Here is a 24,627-nt window from a genome sequence, read left to right on the forward strand (position 1 = left end):
CGAGCACAGTAATGGGACCACGCCCTAACCACAAAAAACGTGCCCTTACCGCAACACCACCTGCGTACTTCATGTTGACACTTCACAAGTTGGCAGGTAACGTTCTTCTGGCGTTCGTCAAACCAAAACCCTTCCATTGGACTGCCATAGCACTCCGTCTTCAGGCCACGAGTGGCCTACCGAGACCATCCGACCGCCGTGTCATCCTCGGCGGAGGATGAGCACAGGAGGGGCGTGGGGTCAGCCCACCACTCTGCCAGTCGTCATGATGGTATTCTTGACCGAAGCCGCTAGTATTCAGTCGAGCAGCACCTCAATTGGCAACAGCGCATGGCGACCTGGATGGTCACCCATCAAAGTGCCGACCACGCCCGACAGCGCTTAACTTCGGTGATCTCACGGGAACCGGTGTATCCACTGCGGCAAGGCCGTTGCCCATTGGACTGCCATAGGGGCGCAGTGGTTAGCACACTGGACTCGCATTCGGGAGGACGACGGTTCAATCCCGTCTCCAGCCATCCTGATTTAGGTTTTCCGTGATTTCCCTAAATCGTTTCAGGCAAATGCCGGGATGGTTCCTTTGAAAGGGCACGGCCGATTTCCTTCCCAATCCTTCCCTAACCCGAGCATGCGCTCCGTCTCTAATGACCTCGTTGTCGACGGGACGTTAAACACTAACCATCACCACCACCACTACCATAGGGTCTATCGTGATTAACCACTCCAAATAACTCGTTTCCAGTCATTCAACATCAACCTGTACACCGCCTCGGACGTCGCTTAGCATTGTGTGGTTTATGAGAAGCTGTTCAACGGTTACATCCTATCCCTTTCTAACTCCGTACGCACAATCATTGTGCAAGCTAGGGTGCTGGTAGCACTCCGGAACTCACGAATGATTCCTTTCCATGGTTTGATGCAATTTTTTTACCACCTCCCCGGCAGCACTGGGCAGTCGCTGTCCTCAGTACATGAGGTCTACCTGGTCTTGGTTCAGCTGCGGTCGTCCCTTCACGTTTCCACTTCAGTCGCATCAACAGCAGCCGACTTGGGCAGCTATATTTAGAATGGATGAAATGTCACTGATGGATCTGTTGCTCAAGTGACATCCAACAGGTGCTCCACTTTCGAAATCACTGAGACCTCCTGACCGACCCCTTCTGCTATTCCTGCTTCTCTACTGACACCACAACACACCCCACCTCCTTTTATAAAGGCATTGCCGCCTCTCGTAACATCTGGTCGTCAATATAGCGTTACATAGGGACGTCCGGGTACTCCTGATCAGATAGTGTACGTCTGACTGGAAAGTAGCACAGGTCACACCAATATTCAAGAAAGGAAATAGGAGTAACCCATTGAATTACAGACCCATATCACTGACCTCAATTTGCAGTAGGATTTTGGAGCATACACTGTACTCGATCATTATGAATCACCGTGAAGAAAATAACTTTTTGATACATAACCAACACGGATTCAGAAAATATCGTTCTTGTGCAACACAGCTGGCCTTTATTCCCATGAAGTGATGAGTGCTGTCGATAAGGGATCTCAGATCGATTCCATATTCCTAGATTTCCAAAAGGCTTTTGATACCGTTCCTCACAAGAGACTATTAATCAAATTGAGTGCATATGGAGTATCAGTTGTGTGACTGGATTCGTGATATCCTCTCAGAGAGGTCACAGTTAGTAGTCATAGACGGTAAATCATCGAGTAGAACGGAAGTGATATCTGGCGTTCCGCAAGAATGTGTCGTAGGCCCTCTGCTGTTCCTGTTTTATATAAATGATCTAGATGATAATCTGAGCAGCCCCTTAGTTTGTTTGCGGATGACGCTGTAATTTACTGTCTAGTAAAATAATCAGACGATCAATTCCAATTACAAAATGATCTAGAGAGAATTTCTGTATGGTGCGAAAAGTGGCAATTAGCACTAAACAAAGAAAAGTGCGAGGTCATCCAGATGGGTACTAAAAGAAATCCGATAAATTTTGGGTATACGATAAATCGGACAAATCCAAGGGCTGTCAATTCGACTAGATACCTTGGAATTACCATTACGAGCAACTTAAATTGGAAAGACTAAATAGATAATATTGTGGGGAAGGCGAAACAAAGACTGCGTTTTGTTGGCAGAACACTTAGAAGATGCGACAAACCCACTAAAGAGACAGCCTGCATTACACCTGTCCGTCCTCTGCTGGAATATTGCTGCGCGGTATGGGATCCTTACCAGGTAGGATTGACGGGGGACTTCGAAAAAGTGCAAAGAAGGGCAGCTCGTTTCGTGTTATCGGGCAATAGGGGTGAGTGTATCACTGATAGTTGGGGTGGCAGTCACTGAAACAAAGGCGGTTTTCTTTGCGGCGAGATCTATTGACGAAATTTCAATCACCAACTTACTCTTCCGAATGCAATATTTTGTCGACACCCAGCTACGTGGGGAGAAATGATCATCATAATAAAATGAGAGAAATCAGAGCTCGAACGGAAAGATTTAGGTGTTCCTTTTTCCCCACTCACCATTCGGGAGTGGAATGGTAGAGAAGTAGTATGAAAATGGTTCGATGAACCCTCTGCCAGGCACTTACGTGTGAATTGCAGAGTAAGCATGTAGATGTAGATCTACACACCACAAAGGACGATTTATGTATGAACATGTTAATGTTGCCTCTTTTTCCCTTCCGTTACCCTACATTTCTCACAAAACCTGGCACAAACCACTTAATTTCATTACAGATTATTAACACTCGTACTTAGCTATGCTTGATCCTACACAATCCCCCAACCTTACATTTACAGTCTGTACGCATCCTATCCTAATGAAATTTTAGCAACCTCCCCCTACCTGATGACGAAATCCGGCTACAGATGTACACATCCTTGTAGCCTTAACAGAATACCCTTACTTCTCCAAGTCAGCGAATAACTTCTCATCACTTTCCTGCTTTCTCTTTCCAACTCGATCTTTTGTATCCCACAGTCCTCCAAAATGCACCCCGATAAAAACTCTTGTGGAGGACTCGATACTGCTAGGAATTTTTTCTTGCTGGGTGGTTTGGAATGGGAACGGCTCAGTCTCGTGATGCCAGCTGTGGTGTTACTTGAATGAGAAGCAGCAGTTCCAAGATCAGGAAACCCAACAACGGCTGGGGAGCTGTGTGCTGACCTGACATCCCTCCATCCGAATGACACCATGTAGCAGAGACTGACAGCGGTCAGACGACATCGCGGCGTCGTGTGAGCCTGATTGATACCTCTAACAAGGAGAGGTCCGCAGCGGTGCGATAGACTTCTTGACGCTATCTATACGGTCATGCAGGTTAAGACCCTAGGTATCACGCACTGCAGCCATTCACCCTGGTGGGTCTTCCTTTGCGAGTAATTGACGAAAAAAATTCGGAATTTTATGTGTCACTCAATAGCGTTAAAAAAGTTGCATCATATGTCGCATGGTTGTGTGGTATAGTGGATAGGAATGCAGCTTCACGTGCAGGAGGTTGCGGGTTCGATTCTCGTGAGATGCGGACTTTTTTATTTTTAAATCTCTTCGAAATGACATTTTTTATTCAGTTACTTACTTTAAACGTATTTTTTTTTTATTTCTATTCCTCTGTCACATTTTAATCACAGTATGAACTTTTTCATTTGTTTCATTTTTTCTTTATATCATTCTTTTTCCAATCGAAATTTTTGTGAATATAAAGTTAATTATATTTATCTGCTATAATATTCAGTTATTTTCAAGTTCTGATCTACCAGTTAAGAAAACAAAAGATGGAACAATCTATTTTTATTTGTGCAATGGTGAGGAAGGTGTATTTTTGTTAACAGATGTGCAATTTTTTTTGCACGGTGATCGTCACACAAACATTTCAAATACAACCTTAATACCTATTGCGCTATGGACAAAACAATTCAGGTGAAAATTTAAATTGAAGACGGTAAAACGAAATTCAAGCAAAATAAGAAGTAGCTATAATGAACGCAATAACGTGGACGAAAAACAGGGTGATAAAACAAAAGAAATTAAATTAAAATTAATACATAAAATTAACAACGCCTAAACAGCGATTTCAGGTGGAGAAAGAATAACGGGAAGAAAACTGAGAGCAAATGAAATAGTTAGCATTATGATTGAAATAATGTGACAAAGGAATAGAATTAAAAAATTACGTTTAAATCAATTAATTGAATAAAAATAATGATCAAAGTGACTTCGATAGATTTCTTTGCACCTCACGAGAGTCGAGCCCACAACCTCCTGCACTTGAAGCGGCTATCCTGTCCGCTACATCACACAACCAGCCAGTATATAATGGAACTTTTTTTAACGCTATTGAATGTCACGCAAAATTCAGAATTTTTTTTCGTCCGTTGCTCGCAAACGAGGTACTAGCAGGATGAATGGGTGCAGTGTGTGATACGTGGGTTCTTAATCTACGTCACCGCATAGTTAGTTTCAAAAAGTCAATTGCATCGCTGTAGACCTCTCCTTGTAAGCGATACTCAGCCTCTCTTCATGTCCTTGCCACCATGTCTTCCGTCATCAACCGTACAGCATATCGTAAGAATCTGCACGTCAGGGATTGTGGAACTGAGCGTTTATCCTTAGCGTACCTCTACAAAAAAGGTCGAGAAAGGTCATTTGTGGTGGTGGTGGTGGTGGACCATCTCTACCGATCCATCTGTCCGGAGAGGTTTCATCCAGAAACTGGCGAACAAATAACCCTCAGTGTGGCGGTCCACCATTTTGTTGAAACGCTTCCTATGGTTGAAATTCTTGTAACTGAGGAGCACCCCCTAGGGGGTCCACAACTCTTTTGTGGATACTTGCATGGCGAACATGGGGCCCTGAGCTATTGCAGCCTTCTTTCTCTCCAGGGCTGCATTTCCTTCCCCTTCCCCTCCTTGCTCCTTTCCCCTCGCCCTCTCCTCTCCCTCTCCTGGTGTCCTTGCTTATGTTGGCCCCTGCTATCCTCCTGTTTCTATTGGTTTTACAGTTTGGCTTTGCTGTGTAATCACCTCCTCCTTTTGACATTCCCTGGTCCCCCTCTGGGGTTTGACCTCCATTACTAAACTTCTCTTCCGAAGTGTGAGCCATTTGGGGAAGAGCACCTTACCTAGTGTCTCCGACGTGTACCCTCCTAGTACATTCCACCTTTTCTTTCACGTCGTTGTCTGATGCTAGGGTGCATAGCCAGCACGGTAGCCAGCCCGTGTGGTGGGGTCCCTATGTACCCTTTTGGTTGAGCCCCCTGAACACACAGGGATCACACTTCTGATACCTGAGCTGCGACCTCCTCATGCAAGCCTCTGAGTTGTTGCTCGTCATCCTGGAGCATCGGAACTCCCGGCAATGGCCGCTGTGCCAGACCGGCCTTGCTGTGGCTGGGTGGCGCCCGTGAGGAGAGCCCCTGATCAGAGTGGGTGGTATCAGGGCTGACGCTATGCAAATGAAACGCATACGGGTCCAGAACTCTGGTCGTTCTTCTGCGGCCGTCTCTCTGCGTGGAACTGACTCTTCGAGTGCTGCTTCTCATGCCCCTTTGGCCTTCCCTTCCACGGCTACCCCCTGGGAAGAGGGTCAGGGCCGTCGGCTAGGGGCGAAACCTTTCCCCCGTTATCTAGTTTGCACCACGACTGATGGGGATACTTTCAACAATACCAAATCTTTATTCTTTGTGGAACACATTGAAGACAAGTTTGGCGAAGTGGACTCCCTTAGCAAGATGCGGTCGGGTTCGTTGCTGATGAAAACTGCTTCAGCTGCCCAATCTGCGGCCCTTCGTGCCTGTACCCATCTTGGCACAATTCCTGTGTCCATTACCCCCCACCAGTCTGTAAATATGGTTCAAGGTGTGATTTTTCACAGGGACCTCATCCTTCAAACTGATGAGGAACTTCGGCACAATCTCGGACGGCGGATTGTTCACTTTGTTCGGCGTGTTCAGAAGGGTCCTAAGGACAATCGCATTGATACTGGTGCCTTTATCCTGGCCTTTGAAGGGGATACCCTCCCTGAGAAAGTTAAGATTATGGTTTATCGATGTGATGTGAAGCCGTACGTCCCACCTCCTATGAGGTGTTCTAAGTGCTTGAGTTTTGGACACATGTTTTCCCACTTTTCCCAGGCACCTCTCTGTGGTGACTGTGGGCGTCCACTCCATGAAGGGAGTCCCTGTGTTCCCCCTCCTGTGTGTGTAAATTGTCATGTCAGTCATTCTCCACGTTCACCAGATAGCCCAATATATAAGAAGGAAAAGAAAATACAGGAGTATAAGTCCTTTGATTGTTCAACCTACACTGAGGCTCGTAAGAAGTATGCACGTCTTCACCCTGTGTCCATGACGTCTAGTTATGCTTTAGTTACATCTTCACCCCTTCCTCTCCCTTCCTTACCCCAGTCCCAGACCCCTCTCCTCCCCCCCTCCCCTGCAGCTCCCACACCTTCTCCTCCGGGCGCTGCTACCCCTCCCCAGCCGGAGAAGTGTCTACCGGTCAAGGGCGTCCCTCCCGGTATACCCCTTCCCGGCACCTTCCAGGCCAAGGGTTTGCTGCCACGCGACGACCGCGAGAGCCGCGGTCTGTCGGCCCCCAGGTCGCCCGGTCTCTTTCTGTTCCCGATCTTGCTGCAGCTGGCTCCTTTATGCCACACAGCCCTCCTAGATCTCAGCCTGAAAAGAAGAAGAAACATAAGTCTCGGGACAAAGAGCCTCTGGTGTCACCGGAGGTCCCATCCCCGACTTCACAACCGGATTCTGACCTGTCGTTCATGGATGTCTCCCCCTCCTTGTCGGTGACGAGTGGGGACCCTGCAGTACGACTGGCTTTAGTGTGTTCAGCCCCCATTTAAATCATCGTTCTGTGGTCTCCAATGGAATTGTAATGGATACTATCGTCACCTTCCGGAGTCCGCCCCAGTAGCTGAGTGGTCAGCGTGACGGATTGCCGTCCTCTGGGCCCGGGTTCGATTCCCGGCTGGGTCGGAGATTTTCTCCGCTCAGGGACTGGGTGTTGTGTTGTGTTCATCATCATTTCATCCCCATCCGGCGTGCAGGTCGCCCAATGTGGCGCCGAATGTAATAAGACCTGCGATATGGCGGCCGGACCTGCCCCGCGAGGGGCCTCCCGGCCAATGACGCCAAACGCTCATTTCCATTGTCACCTTCCGGAACTGAAATCCCTTATTTCGTCTTACTCTGCAGCTTGTGTGGTTCTACAGGAATCTCATTTTATGATGCTCACTCACCGACCCTCCGTGGGTTCCGTGTTTTCTGTCTAAATCTGGTCGGACCCCTGCGGGCTTCTGGTGGCGTTTGTACGTTGGTCCGTACAGACATTGCTAGCACATGGATTCCTCTTCAAACTACATTGGAAGCGGTTGCTGTTAGGGTCCACCTGGACTCTGCAGTCGCAGTTTGCGATCTTTATCTCCTTCCTGACAGGACTCTTACACATGCTGCCTTAACTGCCCTTCTTCAGCAACTTCCTCCTCCTTTTCTTCTCCTTGGGGATTTTAATGCTCATCATCCCTTGTGGGGCAGTGCCTTTCCATCTAGACGAGGTCTTCTCATAGACCAGTTTATTGCAGACCACGACTTGTGCCTTCTTAATGATGGCTCCCACACTCATTTTAGTGCCACTCATGGTACCTTTTCTGCCACTGATCTTTCTCTTTCTTCTCCCTCTCTCCTCCCTTCATTACACTGGTCGCCACACAACGACCTTTGTGATAGTGACCATTTCCCGTTGATTCTCTCTTTCCCTTGCCGCTCCCCGATCAACAGGTTACCTCGTTGGTCTTTTCAACGCGCCGATTGGCCTCTATAGACTGCACAGGTCGTGTTTTCTTCCTCTTTGTCTGGTTGTATTGATGATGTCCTACGTGACGTGCCTGACGCGATTGTTCGCGCTGCTAGCCTTGCTGTCCCGCGCTCATCTGGACCATTTCGTCGCCGGCAAGTCCCGTACGGCCATTGCACATTGCCATCTGTTATCGCCGTCGAGCTTTGCAACACTTTAAGAGGCACCCATCCATAGCCAGCCTTACTACATTTAAACGCCTCCACGCCAAAGCCCGTTATTTAATCAAACAGTGCAAGTTCTACTGTCCCTCTGTCACGGGTATGGGCTACACTTCGCTCTCTCCAAGGTTGCCATCGGCAGTCCACCCTCCCAGGCCTTCACCTCCCAGATGGCCTTTGTACGGACCCATTAGTTCTTGCAGAAAATCTCGCGACCCATTTTGCAGTGGCACCAGCATCAGCCTCCTATCCAGCTGCTTTCCTTCACCAGAAACAGCGGGCTGAAGCTTCCACCTTATGTTTTACCCCTTGTGAGTCAGAATCTTACTTTTACTGAATGGTAATTTCCTTCTGCTCTATCTTCTTCTCATGATACGGCCCCTGGCCCAGATTCCATTCATAACCAACTGCTTCAACATCTCAGTGCTCCACAATGGCATCATCATCTTCGGGTGTTTAAGCGTATCTGGCTCCAGGGTGACTTCCCTTCTCAGCGGAGGGATAGCATCGTGGTTCCTGTTCTTAAGCCTGGTCAGAACCCCTTATCTGTTGACAGCTATCGGCCAATTAGTCTGACCAATGTTGTTTGTAAGTTACTTGAACGGATAGTAGCCTGTCAGCTCAATTGGGTCCTCGAATCTCGGGATCTATTGTCCCCTTACCAGTGTGGCTTCCGAGAGGGACGGTCTCCAATCGATCATTTACTTCGCTTGGAATCCGCAGTTCGGCAGGCTTTTTCCCAGCGCCGCCATTTGGTTGCAGTGTTTTTTGACCTTTGCAAGGCCTATGATACGGCCTGGCGCCATCTCACCTTACTTACCCTTCGTCAGTGGGGTCTTCAGGGCCCACTCCCGATTTTTATCCGCCAGTTCCTGTTCCATCGGTTATTCAGGGTTCGAGTTGGTACTGTTTTTAGTTCTCCACGGACCCAGGAGACAGGCATCCCACAGGCTTCTGTCTTGAGTGTCCTTCTTTTCCTCATTGCTATCGATGGACTTCTGGCCTCTGTCGGTCCTTTGGTCGCCCCTGCCCTGTATGTGGATGATTTCTGCATTTGGGTTAGTTCCTCTTCGATGGCATCTGCAGAGTGGCAGCTCCAGGGAGCTATACGGCGTGCCTCTGCATAGGCCCTCTCCCACGGGTTTCAATTCTCTCCTCTAAAATCGCGGGTGATTCACTTCTGTCGCCATACTACGATCCACCCTGATCCAGAGCTCTATCTCGATGCACAACGATTGCCTGGGGTCTTCTTTTCGACAACAAGCTCACTTGGATGCCCCATATCAGACTTCTGAAGGTAGGATGTTTCTGTAAACTCAGTGTCCTTCGCTTCCTTGCCCACTCCTCTTGGGGTGCGGACCATTCCCTCCTTCTCCGTCTTTATCGTGCTCTAGTTCTGTCTCGCTTGGACTATGGTTGTCAAGTTTATGGTTCAGCTGCTCGTTCCACACTGCACGTGCTGGATCCAGTCTACCATCGTGGTATCCGTTTGGCCACCGGTGCCTTCCCTACTAGCCCTGTTGATAGTCTCCTGGTTGAAGCTGGGATCCCTCCCCTTTCTGTTCGGCGGTCCCAGCTTCTGGTGTCTTATGCACTCGCTATCCGTTCCTCTCCCACTCATCCTTCCTATTCTATCCTGTTCCCAGACCATGGACGTCGGCCACCCGATTCCCGCCCTCGGGCGGGTTTACCGGTTGGGCTCCGCCTTGCGTCTCTTTGCCGTGATTTTCAGATTCCTTCTTTGTCCTGTCTTCCTCGCTCCCTTCCCTCCACCAACCCCTTGGTTAGTTCCTCGGCCTCGAATTCGGATGGATCTCCGCCGAGGTCCGAAAGATTCCATTCCCCCGATGGTGTTCAGTTCCTTTTTCCGCCAAATTTTATGGGAGTTTCGGGATGCTGTTTTTTTACTCTGATAGCTCTAAATCTGCTGATCATGTGGGGTATGCCTTCACGTCCTCTGTTGGAACGGAAAATCATCTGCTGCCACCTACATGTGGGGTGTTTACTGAGGATTTGATGGCTATTTCTCAGGCCCTTACCTTTATTAAACAGTCCCAACACAACCGCGTTTTGTTATGTACGGACTCAATGAGTGGCCTTCTTGCTATTGACCGGTGTTTTTCGCGCCATCCTTTGGTCTCTGCCATCCATGACCATCTTGCTGATATTCACCGTGCTGCTTGTTCCATTGACCTCCTTTGGGTCCCTGGCCATGTGGGTATCCCGGGTAATGAGCTCGCTGATCGTTTGGCTGGGGGAACAGTCACTTACCCCCCGTTTTCTGTAAACCCTCCTGCAGCGGATTTACGGCTTCACATCAAATCCCACTTCGCACAGTCATGGGCCAACTCTTGGGAGGCTACTCCCCTGTCTAATAAACTTCGTGCGATTAAGGTGACACCAGGCCCGTGGCGTTGTTCCTTTCGCCTCTCCCGAAAGGACTCGACCACAGTGTTTCGCCTCCGCATTGGCCATACCAGGCTGACCCATGGTTTTCTTTTGCGTGATGAGCCACCCCCACTTTGGGGTTGTGGAGCCTTCCAGTCAGTAGCCCACATTTTGGTTGAATGCCCCCTTCTTTTGGCTCTGCGTGCTAAGTACAGACTCCCCCACACTTTACCTTTGATGTTGGCTGACGATTCCCGGATGGTCTCTCTGGTTCACGGTTTCCTCTGGAAAAGTGGTTTTTATTCTCAGTTTTAAGGTTTTTAATCTCTCTCTGGGGTTGGGGCAGGGCGGTGAGTGTTTGGGTATCTCCCGCTGTAAGCCGTGTTTGGAGATTCCCGACTCACCTCCGTGACCGAGATCCTCTTTTCTTCCCCATTTACTCTGTTTTTACCCTTTTTTTAAGGCTTGGTTAGTCTTTCTATTCCCATACGTACTTTCTACATTATAGCAGTTGTACCTTTTAAGTCACAGGTGGTCTTGCCTATGCTGCTTCAGCGTAGTGTTAGGTTCGTTCTCTTGCCGACTTCCCTCATTTTGTTTTTACCATTGACAACATGACTGCCCTTTTACGTTTTTAGCCTTTTCCCTTTTATTGTTCTGACTTTCCTGAGATGTCACACTAGCCGAATGGACCACATTTGAAACAAGGGACTGATGACCTTGCTGTTTTGTCCCTTAAACCCCACACAACCAACCAACCAACCAACCAACCAACCAACTGAGGAGAAACGTAATAAAGTCCAAAGAAAGTCTTGCCGTCATTGTAGGCCGATTGAAAAAGAACGTTCCAGTAATTTTGTTGTGCATTAAGCGCTGTCCCTTATCTTTTTGTTGTGCATTAAGCCACGCCACACCTTTCGTGCTGTCCGATATCTGGTGTACCGCAATATGTGGGTCCTCTGACTCCCAGATCCGGACATTTTTTACGTTCCAGGAAAATGTGGAAAGTCGCTTTGTTGAAAAAATACTACTTTATTAAGGTAGTCATTGTCTGCATCCATTCGTTCCAGCATGTTCGTTGCAAACTCAGCACGCCTGTGCCCATCATATGGCTGCAAAGTTTACAGGAAGTGCATACTGTATGCGTGGAAATACCGCAGGTTCGATGATTCATAGTTTTGTCTTTCGAAACCATCTATACTGTAAGTAGGAACATTTCTCTGCTTGCTCACACACGACTAATGACAGATGGTTCGCGGAAATGATACACGAAACTTTAGCAGAAAACGTAATACGGAGCATTGCATGACCCTTGTTTCGGAGAGCTTCAACTTCAGACAGTCAGCAGATGTGATTTTTGTATCTTCGTAGAATGGTGGCTGTAGATCCCCGGATACGTGGCGCACTGCCATGTGCACAATGTGTAGAAATCATTGCCGTAGAACGTCGCAACCTCTGTCTTATACACGCAGTATTTCAAGATTTTCTGAGAACAGTAAGACATGACCGACCTTATTACAGCGGTACCTGTGCTGTGAGATATGACGGCGTCACTTCCGTAAGAGAATAATAAAGATAACGAAACAAAGCTGGCTTATCACTCCTGGAAGTGTAAGGAGAAACTAAAATAGTGAACGAGCACTCGAAATTTAATTACCGTAGCATAAATCTACAGCTCACAAAACTTTTTACTGTTGTACTTTTGGATTACCTTTTCAGCGGCGTGCCCATAATTTCCGTATCACTCATTGAAAACTAGCTCGTTATAAAATTTTAAATAAACTCACTACATTTGAAATACAATTACCTTTCACCAGCGCCTGTACTTCGTAAACAATAATTTTGACACCTTTTGGGTTTAGTGTATCTCAAAGGAAAGAAAATTACCGCTGGTAAATAATGTGTAAGAGCAGAGCAGTAGTTCCGAAGTGAAATGTACGTAGAGGCCCAGCAGATCAATGAAACATACGAGAAAGATCATACTGCGTATTTACCTAACTACTATTTTGGAACTTAAGGGTCGTAACCACACACGAGAAATCCACGCCTCATTCTTATCTTTTAAACTTAACTGGTACATGTTTGAATGTGTTCGTGTCTAACACAGATACGAGTTAATGCTACCCATATCTTTGGCTCCAGCGAATACATAATATTACGTCGACGTTCTCGTGGTCTAGTGGCTAGCGTTGCTGCCTCTGGATCATAGGGTCCCGGAATCGATTCCCGGCTGGGTTGGGGATTGGGTGTTCGTGTTGTCCTTATCATTTCATCATCATTTGTGACAGTGACTAGATTGGACTGTGGGAAAAGAATATGGACTGTGTAAAAATTGGGACTTCGTACGTGCGCTGATGACCGCACAGTTGAGCGCCCCACAAACCAAACATCATCATCACGTCGACGTTCTGGTTATACCAACAGAAATGGCAGAAGCAATTTTAAACTTACTATAAACGCCCCCTCGATCTAGGTGGTCAAAGTCGGATCGCTGACTCAGCTGAACTGGGAAGGGATGTTGTTTAAGGGACCATCCCAACATTTGCATGAAAGGAAGCCACAGGAAAGTGGCACAAAATACTGTTGATCCGTTCCTCGGATAAGCACGCAAATCGCTAAGGACCCTGCCTCGAGCGCTGTTTTTCACACTTCCCTTTTTTTCACTGTTAATAGACAACACAAACAATCCATCAAGCTTTGCTCTCTATTTTAGTCATCCACAAAAAATAACTTGTATTAAATATACAAAATTCACGTTCCGCACTGGTAATACTCGTATATCCAGTGGGTGAGAGCTAAGAAATAAATTTTCAATCTATAATTTAAAATCATATTCACCAAGATAAACTACTGAATGAACAACAAAAATCTCTAAATCTCCAAATGCTATAAACATGGGTTTGCCTTTCTTCAATATATCATCTAAGGTAACCCACATGATCTATGTGGCCTCGCGTATTGCCACATATTTCTGGACTGCGGAGTGATCTTCCCCGAGGTCGGTTTCTACAATTTATTCCATTCTTCTGTAAATAATTTTTGGCGGTATTTCGCAGCCATGGGTTATGGCTTACGAAACTGATAGCTCCTAATGTTCAAGCCTATCAACACCTGCCTTCTTTGGCATTGGTATTATTAAATTTTTTTCGAAATCTGAAGGTATTTCACCAGTCTCATCCTGCACACCAGCTGGAATAATTTTGTCATGGCGGCCTCTCCCAAGGACCTCACTAATTCTAAGGGAATTCCATGTACTCTAGAGGCCTTATTTCGACTTAAGTCTTCCAGTACTCTATCAGATTCTCCTTGCAGTATCGTATCTCCCCTCTCACCTTAAACTACGTCCTCTGAACTTTCTTTAATATTGCCTAGACGTTCATTTTCCTTGTATAGCCCTTTTGTATATTCTTCCAACTTTCTGCTTTCCCTTCTTTGCTTAGTACTCTAGCGACGATACCAGCCGTAAACAAGGAAGTCCACTGACATAAGCGACTTTGAGGGCAGACTGTCATGGTCCTGGGAACGAACATACGGAAACTGCGAAGTTGGGAGTTCTTAAAAAATGGCTCTGAGCACTATGGGACTCAACTGCTGTGGTCATCAGTCCCCTAGAACTTAGAACTACTTAAACCTAACTAACCTAAGGACATCACACACACCCATGCCCGAGGCAGGATTCGAACCTGCGACCGTAGCAGCAGCGCGGCTCCGGACTGGAGCGCCTAGAACCGCACGGCCACCGCGGCCGGCTGGGAGTTCTTACTCGTGCATGTGGAAAGTGTTCGAAGGATGTCGAAACCACGAGTAGACGATGGATGTAGATTATGTTATTTTAATAAATACAGCAACCAGCCATTTTATCTATTTTTTTAGTTAGTGCGCGTTTCGGGCTTTCATCCATCTTCGGTTATCGTAATACATATTTGACTCTTCAATCAGTACATAGTTACAAGTGAAGCCTGACATGGTCAGGGGGGAAAGACCGGCAGTCTTAATGTGGTTTATGAACCTGGCTTGCTCACGGCGACGTTTTCAACAACGTACTGCTGCTGTTCTGGTACTTACGAATGCATGTCATTGCATGACTACAGCATATTTTGAAGGATCTGAAGGTAGTTGTATATAGCAACCGAAACTTTGTGATAGGAAGATTGCAGTTTAGGCATTAAAAAATTTTACTTTAATTTTTTCATTTAATAAAGATAGTTAAAATATCGACAGCATCGTGGTTGCTACAGCTGACTGTGAAAAATAACAATTTTGTTTAGTTACTACACTTCGCGAATTTCATGTTTACGATATATTGCTTTTTAGGTGTACTTACTTTCTACTTTGTTCATTGTTTTTCAGATTTTTCCGTTTGTGAGTGTGGCACAAACACTTGCTTTACTTCTGTTTTGCGCAAAAACAGCCCAGTATCCGTCATGTTGCCGACAGACATATTAGTTTACATCTGAAAAATACATATGGTCAAATATTATATTTTGCTTACAGTTTCTGCTATGGTCATAACTACACATTTCTTGCAGGTTCTGCATGACTAAAAAGTAACTGAAATTGTTTAGCATGAATGCGCTGAGTACTCTATATGGTTGTTAAATGCGCGCATTCGTGCCTGTTTAATTAGATTATATGGAATATTATAAAAATAATATAGTACATTTTATATAGACGAATTACTTAATTTTTCTATATAAAATGTACTATATTTTTATTCTCATAGTATTCCATATAATTAAACAGTCACTACTGCCCTTATTTAACAACCATTCATGCAAAACAATTTCAGTTCTGTTTAGCCATACAGAACCTGTGAGCAAGATATAATCTTCGACTATATGTATTTTTCGGATGTAAATGAAGATGTCTGTCGGCAGCGTGGTGGATACTGGACAGTTTATGTGCAAAATGCCTGTGGCACATCGATAAATGAAAAAAAAACGGAAAAACAATAAGCAGAGTAGAAAGTAAGTACACCTAAACAGGAAAATATCACAAATATAAAACTGGCGTAGCCGGCCAGTGTGGCCAAGCGGTGCTGATGGAGTACGGTGCTGATGCAGGCATTAGCTTTCCGGAGTACACCATTTAGCGCACATTTTTTAACATGGGACTCTGCAAAAGAAGACCCCTACATATTCCCATGCTGACCCAACGTCATAGTTGATCAATGGAAATATGCCGCCTCATTGGCTGAATTTCTTGTGACATCAGGTAGTTGCTCTGTAGTGGAGGACTCCAGTAAGCGCAGTATGTTATTTTCCATGAATGTGACTGTGGCAGGCGGTTGGCGTAGTGATTCGGTGTGCACGTCATGTTTCAGAATGTGCCTTTTAGCGTTACTTGTGACCATTAGTCATTTTTGAATCGAGACAACGGCACGTTACAGCCACTTTAAGAGAATCAATTGTGGAGACTGTCGGTGGATTTTCGAAGCCCCCTGAAGATGTTCATTTAGAACGAAACCGGTTGTGGAGTAACAAACGGACTTGGTAGTTGTGACTGACACTTCGTACAGAATTATGTAGCTTATACAGGAGAAGACGGACGTATTTTTTAATGGAGGTCTTGACTTACTCGCCAGCGCTAAGGGTTCCGCTGCACTCGAACCAAGCCGCATGACACATCCACGGAATTCGCATAATCGGGAAGCGGTGAGCAAGCGGAAGTACCAGCAGGAGGTAAGGGAAAGCGCCGCCTGTTGTCCGAAAGGAAGTGTCTCCTGCCACAGACCCGCCTATTCGCTGCGTCGTCCTGGCATTTCCTACCTTGCCGTCTACACTAGCGACCACAACCGGTACAGCTGACCTCTAAGAATTACGCGACGGTGATCACTTCGCGGAAGCGGGCGGCGAGATAACGCATAGTATAAAAGACTGACGGAAAAAATACCATCACCAAGGAGGAGTTGAGCGAGACAAACTAAATTTAGTAGGCGTGTTTCTAAATCTGAAAGATGATGTCTATTGAAATTCCGCACCTGTCGGGTAAGAGTGGCGCTACTAGTGCCGCTATGAGGATGCAAATCAGGTTTGCTATAAATACGCGCTATGCCGGTCGTGAGCGTTAGTTACCTTTGAGATTGGACGTGGTGAGTTGATGTTAATCTAGAATGCCTTTAAAGTGACAATGACACCATTATCTGTCTCACTGAGTTTGAACGAGGTCGTGCAGTATGCTATGAGAAGCTGGATGTTCCTTGTGCACTATTGCAAAAAGACTTGGCAGAAATGTAGCCACTGTACAAATTGCTGGCAGCGGTTGTTACCAGAATGCACGGTCGCATGGCAACGGGGCAGTACCGAAAGGGAAGGCCATCGTGTTCTGCACGTGGCTATGACGCGTCGTACTGCGTCTGCAGCAGCGATTTGAGCAGCACTTGGCACTACAGAGACACAACGAACTTTTACAAATCGGACACTTCAAGGACAGCTTCGGGCCAGACATCTTGTAGCGTGCATCGCATGGTAGAATTTTGGGAAGATGTGATTCATCTGTGAAGGAGACCGCTTATAAAACACTAATACCACCTACTCTTTAGTACTGCTCGAGCGTTTGGGATCCCTATCAGGTCGGATTGAGGGAGGACATAGAAGCAATTCAGAGGCGGGCTGCTATATTTGTTACTGGTAGGTTTGATCATCACGCGAGTGTTACGGAAATGCTTCAGGTACTCGGGTGGGAGGCTCTGGAGGAAAGGAGGCGTTCTTTTCGTGAATCGCTACTGAGGAAATTCAGAGAACCAGCATTTGACGCTGACCGCAGTAAAATTTTACTGCCGTCAAAACTTACATTTCGTGGAAAGACCACAAAGATAAGAAAGATTTGGGCTCGTACAGAGGCATATAGGTAGTCATTTTTCCCTCGTTCTGTTTGGGGTAGAACAGGGAGAGAAGATGCTAGTTGTGGTACGAGGTACCCTCCGCCCTGCATTGTATGGTGGACTGCGGAGTATGTATGTAGATGCAGACCCCAAACCATCGCCATTTGCGACTTCAGGACTGTCAAGCGAGAGCTCATTGGAGGGCAGGATGGAAGTCTGTTGTGTTTTCTGGCGAAAGTTGGTTCTGCCACGGCGCAAGTGATGTCCGTGTGTTGGTTAGGAAGAGGCCTGCATGCTGGACACATTGATCCCAAACTTGGAGTTATGATCTGGGATGCGATCGCGTATGACAACAGGAATACTCTTGCGGCTATCCCACGCACCCTGACTGCAAATTTATACGTCAGTCTGGGAATTCGGCCTGCTGTTGCTGCCTTTCGCGAACCTCACCCCAGGGTGTATTTTTCAATAGGATAACGCTCGCCCACATAGCTGTCGTAACCCAACTTGCTTTACAGAGTGTCGACATGTTGCCTTGGCCTGCTCGATCACCAGATTTGTCTCCAGTCGAGCACGTATGGGGCATCATCGGACAACTCCAGCTCATCCTCCAACAGGATTAACCGTCCTTGTATTGACCTACCAAATGCAACAGACAGCTGACATCTGTCATCTGTCACCTGTACCACACAATGCATCAACGTTTGCATGCTTGCGTTCAGCATTAAAGCGGTTATACCGCTTATTAATGTACCACCATTCCAAATTTGCAAAGACTTACCTCGCGCTTACATTAACCTGTGATCTTGCAATGTTAATCACTTACACATGTTACCAAGACAAATATATTTCCGAAATTCCATTACTCTATATTAATTATATTTTAGTGTTATGTTTTTTCTGTCAGTCCATAAAACACCTGCCACTTAAACCGAGCGGGAAACGGTGTAAGTAGGCTGTTTAGGTTCTTATATTGGTAACGCCACCGCCACGTAGCGCTCTGTATGAAAATCACTGGCTGTGCTGTGTGCAGTCTGTGGCTGGGTGGTATTGTTGGATTTTGCTATTGTAGTGTTGGGCAGTCGGGTGTTCACAGCGCGTAGCGTTGCGCAGTTGGAGGTGAGCCGCCAGCAGTGGTGGATGTGGGGAGAGAGATGGCGGAGTTTTGAGAGCGGATGATCTGGACGTGTGTCCATCAGAGACAGTAAATTTGCAAGACTGGATGTCATGAACTGCTATATATTATGACCTTTGAACACTATTAAGGTAAGTACATTGTTTGTTCTCTATCGAAATCTTTCGTTTGCTAACTATGCCTATCAGTAGTTAGTGCCTTCAGTAGTTTGAATCTTTTATTTAGCTGGCAGTAGTGGCGCTCGCTGTATTGCAGTAGTTCGAGTAACGAAGATTTTTGTGAGGTAAGTGATTTGTGAAAGGTATAGGTTATTGTTAGTCAGGGCCATTCTTTTGTAGGGATTTTTGAAAGTCAGATTGCGTTGCGCTAAAAATATTGTGTGTCAGTTTAGTGCTGATCAGAATAAGTAAAGAGCGAAATGTCTGAGTACGTTCAGTTTTGCTCAGCTGTTTGAAAATCAAATAACGTAAGGGGTTTACCAACACAGTAACTCACTAATTTTTCTAAGGGGACGTATCAACGGGAAGTTGAGAAACTGTTATCGCGATCGAGATAACTGGTTAGGAGCTATTAGTAGCACAATAAGACGAATCTGCCTGTTGATTTGGCCCCGTGTGGTGAAGACATGTTACAGTATGTAGCATATAATTATGCAGCATAGTATTGGGAAAAAGATGTTGACTTGGGATAATATTTACTGTAAATAGTGTTGTCACTGATGGGCCATAAAGCATTACAATATCAAAATTTTTACGTACGAGAAGTTCAATACTAATTAATTCTTTCCACTCCTTGCCGGCTTATTACTAAAGAAGGCACATACTAATAAATGTGAAAATATCGGATAGTTGTTCTGACAAGGAACCCTTGTAATGTATTGGCCTTAATAATAGACAGAAGGATACAAAGAAAAACCAAAGACGTAATGGCTGACGACTGATGTCTGACTAGTCAGCATCAAATATTCCGCGATAAGAACGAAGATGTGGAACAAAAATAGAAAAAAATCGAAAGCATCGTTCAATACGCCGTAGACAAATATGTTACTATCAAGTTCTTAACGCTTTGGATTGATCCGCCGCAGTTAAACAGCCATGTTGGAAAGCTGCTCCGTAAACAAAGCAAGCTTCAACTCAAACTAAAAAAAAGTTAAAACTTAGCTGATGAACAAAAACTGAATGAAAGGAAAATGATCGTAAGGAGAGAAGCGCTCATTGGCTTTGAAAGTAAAATTTTGTCAACCGATCTGAGTAAAAACCCTAAGAGGTTTTTGTCTTACATAAAAACAGCAAGCGGTTCGAAATCATCTGTTCATTCGCTAAGACCACACTGGCTCCGAAACAGAAAATAAGAGAGAGGACCGAAATAGAGAGTTCGGTCTTCCGTAATTGTTTCAACGCCGATGATTATAACATAGTGCCTCCTTTCAATCATCATATGATCGTCGAAATGGCAGATATCGAAACAAGCGATCACGGAATAGAAAAGCAACTACAATCGCTTAGTAGTGGAAAGGAATCGATACCAGATCAGATGCCTGTCAGATTCTACAAAGAGTATGCGAAAGATCTTGCGCCCATTCTAGGAACAGTTTATTGTAGATCGCTGGAGTAACGAAGGATACCTAAAGACTGAAAAAAAGCGCAGGCCTTTTCCGTTTTTAAGAAGGACCATAGGACAGCTGCACACAAATACAGACTTATATCATTCACGTCAATCTCTTGTAAAATTATGGAACATGCTTTTTGATCAAGAATTATGTTTTTGGAGAATGAAAAACTCCTCAATAAAAACCAACGTGGAATCCGCAAACAGAGATCTTGCGAAACTCAACTCATTCTGTTCCTCCAAGAGACCCATAGCGCTGAAGACAATGGCGCTCAGGTTGATGCCGTGTTCCTTGACCTCAGGCCGGCTGTTGTGGCCGAGCGGTTCTAGGCGCTTCAGTCTGGAACCGCGCTGCTGCTACGGTCGCAGGTTCGAATCCTGCCACGGGTATGGATGTGTGTGACGTCCTTAGGTTAGTTAGGTTTAATGGTTCTAAGTCTAGGGGACTGATGAGCTCAGATGTTAAGTCCCATAGTGCTTAGAGCTATTTGAATTATTCTGAACCTTTACTTCAGGAAGGCGTTTGACACCGTCCCACACTATCGTTCAGTGAAAAAATACGAGCTTGTCGATTATCGGATCAGATTTGTGATTGAATTGAAAATTTCTTTGCAGACAGAACTCAACACGTTGCTCTTAACGGAACAAAGTCGCCAGATATAAAGTTAATTTCTGGAGTATCCCAAGGAAGCGTGATGGGAGTGTTAATGTTTACTATGTATATAAATGCTGTAGTGGAAAGCGTCGGATGATCTTAAAGGCTGTTAGCAGATGTGGTTTTCTGTAAGCAAATAGCAACGCCAGAAGACAGTACCGGTTTGCAGAATGACCTGCAGAGGATTGATGAATGGTACAGGCTCTGGCAGTTGAGTATGAACGTAAATAAATATAACACATAGCGCATCCATAGGAAAAGAAAGCCACTACTGTAAAACTACACTGTCGATGACAAACTGCTATATAATAGTATCTACCGTAAAATATCTAGGAGTAGCTATCGAGAGCAACATTAAGTGGAACGACTACATACAACAAATAGTAGGAAAAGCAGACGCCATACTGGGATTCACAGGAAGGATCTTAAGGAAATGTAACTCATCCACGAAGGAAGTGGCTTAAAAGCCGCTTGTTCGACATACGCTTGACTACTGATAATCCATGTGGAATCCTTAACAAGTAGGACTGATGGAAGAGAGAGAGAAGATCCAACGAAAGGCGCGTTTCGTCACGAGATAGTTTAATCGGCATAAGACTGTTACGCAGACGCTCAGCTAACACTATTGGCAGTTTGCTTGATACCTTCATTACTAGATGGACCTGTATTAAAATGAATGCATATCATTTAACATTTTTAGCAAAAAGAAATATCGCTTTTTTGAAACATTCACATGGAAGAAGATACGTAAAAAGAGAATACAATTTTCACGTTTTCCAACACGTTACCCATTAGATTTGTTCCCATTCCTCGTTTAAGTTTTTCACAATATTTCTAAAAAAAGCCAGTCCTGTCCTACAGCTAAAAAGTATCTCGGTTATAAAATTTCCACGAGTTCGACGTTGTTTGGTTTGAACTGGAGAATTCCGCCTGTAACATTCTCTTGTCCGCTTCTGCTCTCTGCTGACAGTTATTAATTTCTCGCCACATTGTCCATAGAGTGCGACTCCATCTTCTAATACATCTTTTGGAAATTCGTGCCCATGTAGTCACACATCGAAGAAAAAACCTAATGTTATTTATAATATCTCGGAATATTTTTTCGTAATTAGTTTCCTTTACGTTACAAAACAGGCAGTAGGAAAGCAAAAAGAAAGAGAAGAAATTACGTTGGGTGTATAAAGGGCAGCCAAACGAAAACGATATAGACAGAAAAGGCTGTTTATTATTTCAAAACTAATCGCCATAATTGTTACTACATTTATTCCACTCTAAGACAATACGGTCAGTGTCTTCAGGGAACAATGTTTGCCATTGCGTACGAAACCGTGACTGCACATTTTCGTTCGAAGCAAATCTAGGGTCACGAATGTTTTTCCTTCAGGGAAATGACATGTGGTCCAAGCCACATATTGCCAAGGTTGTTTAGAGTACGCTGCCGAAGTTTAATTAGGAAACCCGAGTACAATCATATTTCCGTAGGCAACCACAAAAATTTTTCCATGAAGGCACTGACTGTCCTATCTCACTGGAGGATAACTGTGTTAACAGTTATTGCGATTACTTTATAAGTAACAAAGTTTGCTTCTTTTTTTTTCCAAGCTTTCACGTTTCCATTCGACTGACCCTTACAGCTATGTCAGGAAAAGGAGGCTATGCCCAGACATAATCTTTGGATCACTGAGAGATGGGTACTTTGGGTGCATGCAGATGCGAGGTGATGCAGCATTTTTCTACAGAAGCCAAGTGACGTTGCTCCTTAGGAATCTAGAAGTGTGAGTCGAAACCACAATGCTGTTGCGCGTCACTTTCCCATCGGGTTAACGGACGTAGCGTTGCTCCCAAGGAACCGGTGTCGGAGCTCCAAGGCCAACTGCAATGTGGCAGCACGAGTTTCCGCTTAAAACGCCAGAGGCTCACCTACTGGATCTGACAGTCGGTCATGTTTCCTCAGGAACTATACTCTGTTCAAAATTACTTCAAGATTGACCGGTACGCAGCGACAGCCGCTGCAATTACCAAACTTCCACCGCCATCACTGTAACATATTCCGCCTGCACTATGCTTCATGTTGAGGCAGCTTAGTTCTCTGCGGTCGTTCGTTGCACTTCGTGATTTTGTTTTTCATTTCTCACGGTTGCACGAGCTGTTTTATTTGTTCTGTGATACTCAACAGTATCAGAAGTATGTTCGTCAAATAGTCGACATCGTGTTAGGTTTCCTGCTCTTTTCGTGTGTCCATTCTTGTATAGGCACTAGAGGTGCACAGTACAAGTTTCCAATTGACTGTATGTCACAGATGTGCATTTCATTGTACACAACTTCTTTTGCTGCAGCTGTACTTGACTTTGGTGTGTGGGTAACTGGGGAATTGCTGGAGCTACATAGGGTGACAATAGAGAGGGGTGTTGGCGAGGTATGGGGAAGTGGTTGTGGTATTAGGTGCAGAGTGTGTGTGTGTGTGTGTGTGTGTGTGTGTGTGTGTGTGTGTGTGTGTGAGAGAGAGAGAGAGAGAGAGATTGATTTTTAACTTTTTTCCCCTGTCTGTTAATAGCGTAGTATAGTGGTCATTTTCTTCTAGCAGTTGGACCCACGAAAGGAATAGGAAATACAGATGTGGTAAATGCCAACCCTATAACTGTCAATAGTAAGTTAACGTAAATGTGCTGCCAGGAAAGTAGTCATCTTTCACTTCTTAGAGCATCGATGATGCGTAATACAAATAAGTGAAACATGTCTGGATAAAAACAAAGTTCACATTCATTTACAAAAAAGACGGGTAATGTCTGTTCTTGTCTGCACGATAAACATATATTATTAATCAGTTACATCCATTATGGAGGACTGCAACTGTCAACCAGAATGAAATAAATGGATATTTATGTGTCAGTCACGAAGTATTATTTCTGATCGTAACTTTCACACTTGAAAAAGCATGCCGATATGAAACATCAGGAAAATATGCGATAGCCGCTGTGATATTGCTAGCTCATAAAAATATTGTAAAGGAAAATATCATCCGAAAAATCTGAAAAAGGAAGTATGTATTTATTGGAGAAACGTAACTGCAACGGTATAATCATGGAAGTTGTCAAAGAATCGTTGACGTAAAAGAAAAAGTGAGGCTTTACGATCGTGTTTTGTTACTGTCTTCTTGAGATGGTCTTCTCGCTTGTTCTGCTCGTTCTGCTTGCGTGAGCTGAACAAAACTGTTGATTTGTGTGTCAAAATGAAACAGTTTATATAAAATGATAGCAAGATGTGTGAGGTACGCAAATGTTTGAATGTTAATCAATCATTACATATCATTACATACAATAATCCAAGCCAGTTTTAAGCTAAGATGACTTAGCAACGAAGATGTCCGATGCGCCTCCCTTATGGGCAACACGAGAGTAATAGTGTAACAAATGGCGACATAATAAACCACACAAGGAAACACAAGAAGGCTAATGGTAAAGGTCGAACTTTATAACATTTGAATTTGCGAACGTTGGATAGTGTGGGTGCGTCAACGAACCGGTGTGCAGAGTGTCTCGAGATAGGTGACGCAATATCGCCTCGTAATTTTACATAAAATTATGAACATTTATATTATTAGCACTAACATAATTTACTTATATATATGTATGAATATCTTGTCCTTGTTTGGTCGTCAATTTTATTTTAATAATATATTATACCACACATATCAAAGACATAGGTCACGACTTTGAAAACGTTAGTGATGACCTCGAGATACTGCACACTATAAATAAAGTCATAAAATGAATCTTCCTGAAAATCTTCAAATTTACATCGTTAGGAAGAAAGCAGGCCAAACTTTACTTCATGACCATTCTGAAAGCAAAGAAAACAATTTCTATAAAAGTTTATACACAATATTTGATGGATTTTAAGGTATTTAACTGACCCCCTTAGGTCTATCGTGAGTGTAATTATTTCCTCAAACATATCTTACCTCCCAATGAAGCCATAAATGTTA

The 24,627-nt window shown here is 44.8% G+C and overlaps 1 protein-coding gene and 1 pseudogene across 1 annotated transcript in view; one reads left to right on the forward strand and one right to left on the reverse strand.

The window, feature by feature from the left end:
• LOC124595993 (globin-1) overlaps positions 1–24,627 on the forward strand; it is a 179,417-nt gene that overhangs the window by 40,578 nt on the left and 114,212 nt on the right. The window lies entirely within an intron of this gene.
• Positions 319–436, reverse strand: LOC124597556 (annotated as a pseudogene).

Source organism: Schistocerca americana, chromosome 2, assembly GCF_021461395.2.
Source record: "Schistocerca americana isolate TAMUIC-IGC-003095 chromosome 2, iqSchAmer2.1, whole genome shotgun sequence".
NCBI classification, from domain to species: domain Eukaryota; kingdom Metazoa; phylum Arthropoda; class Insecta; order Orthoptera; family Acrididae; genus Schistocerca; species Schistocerca americana.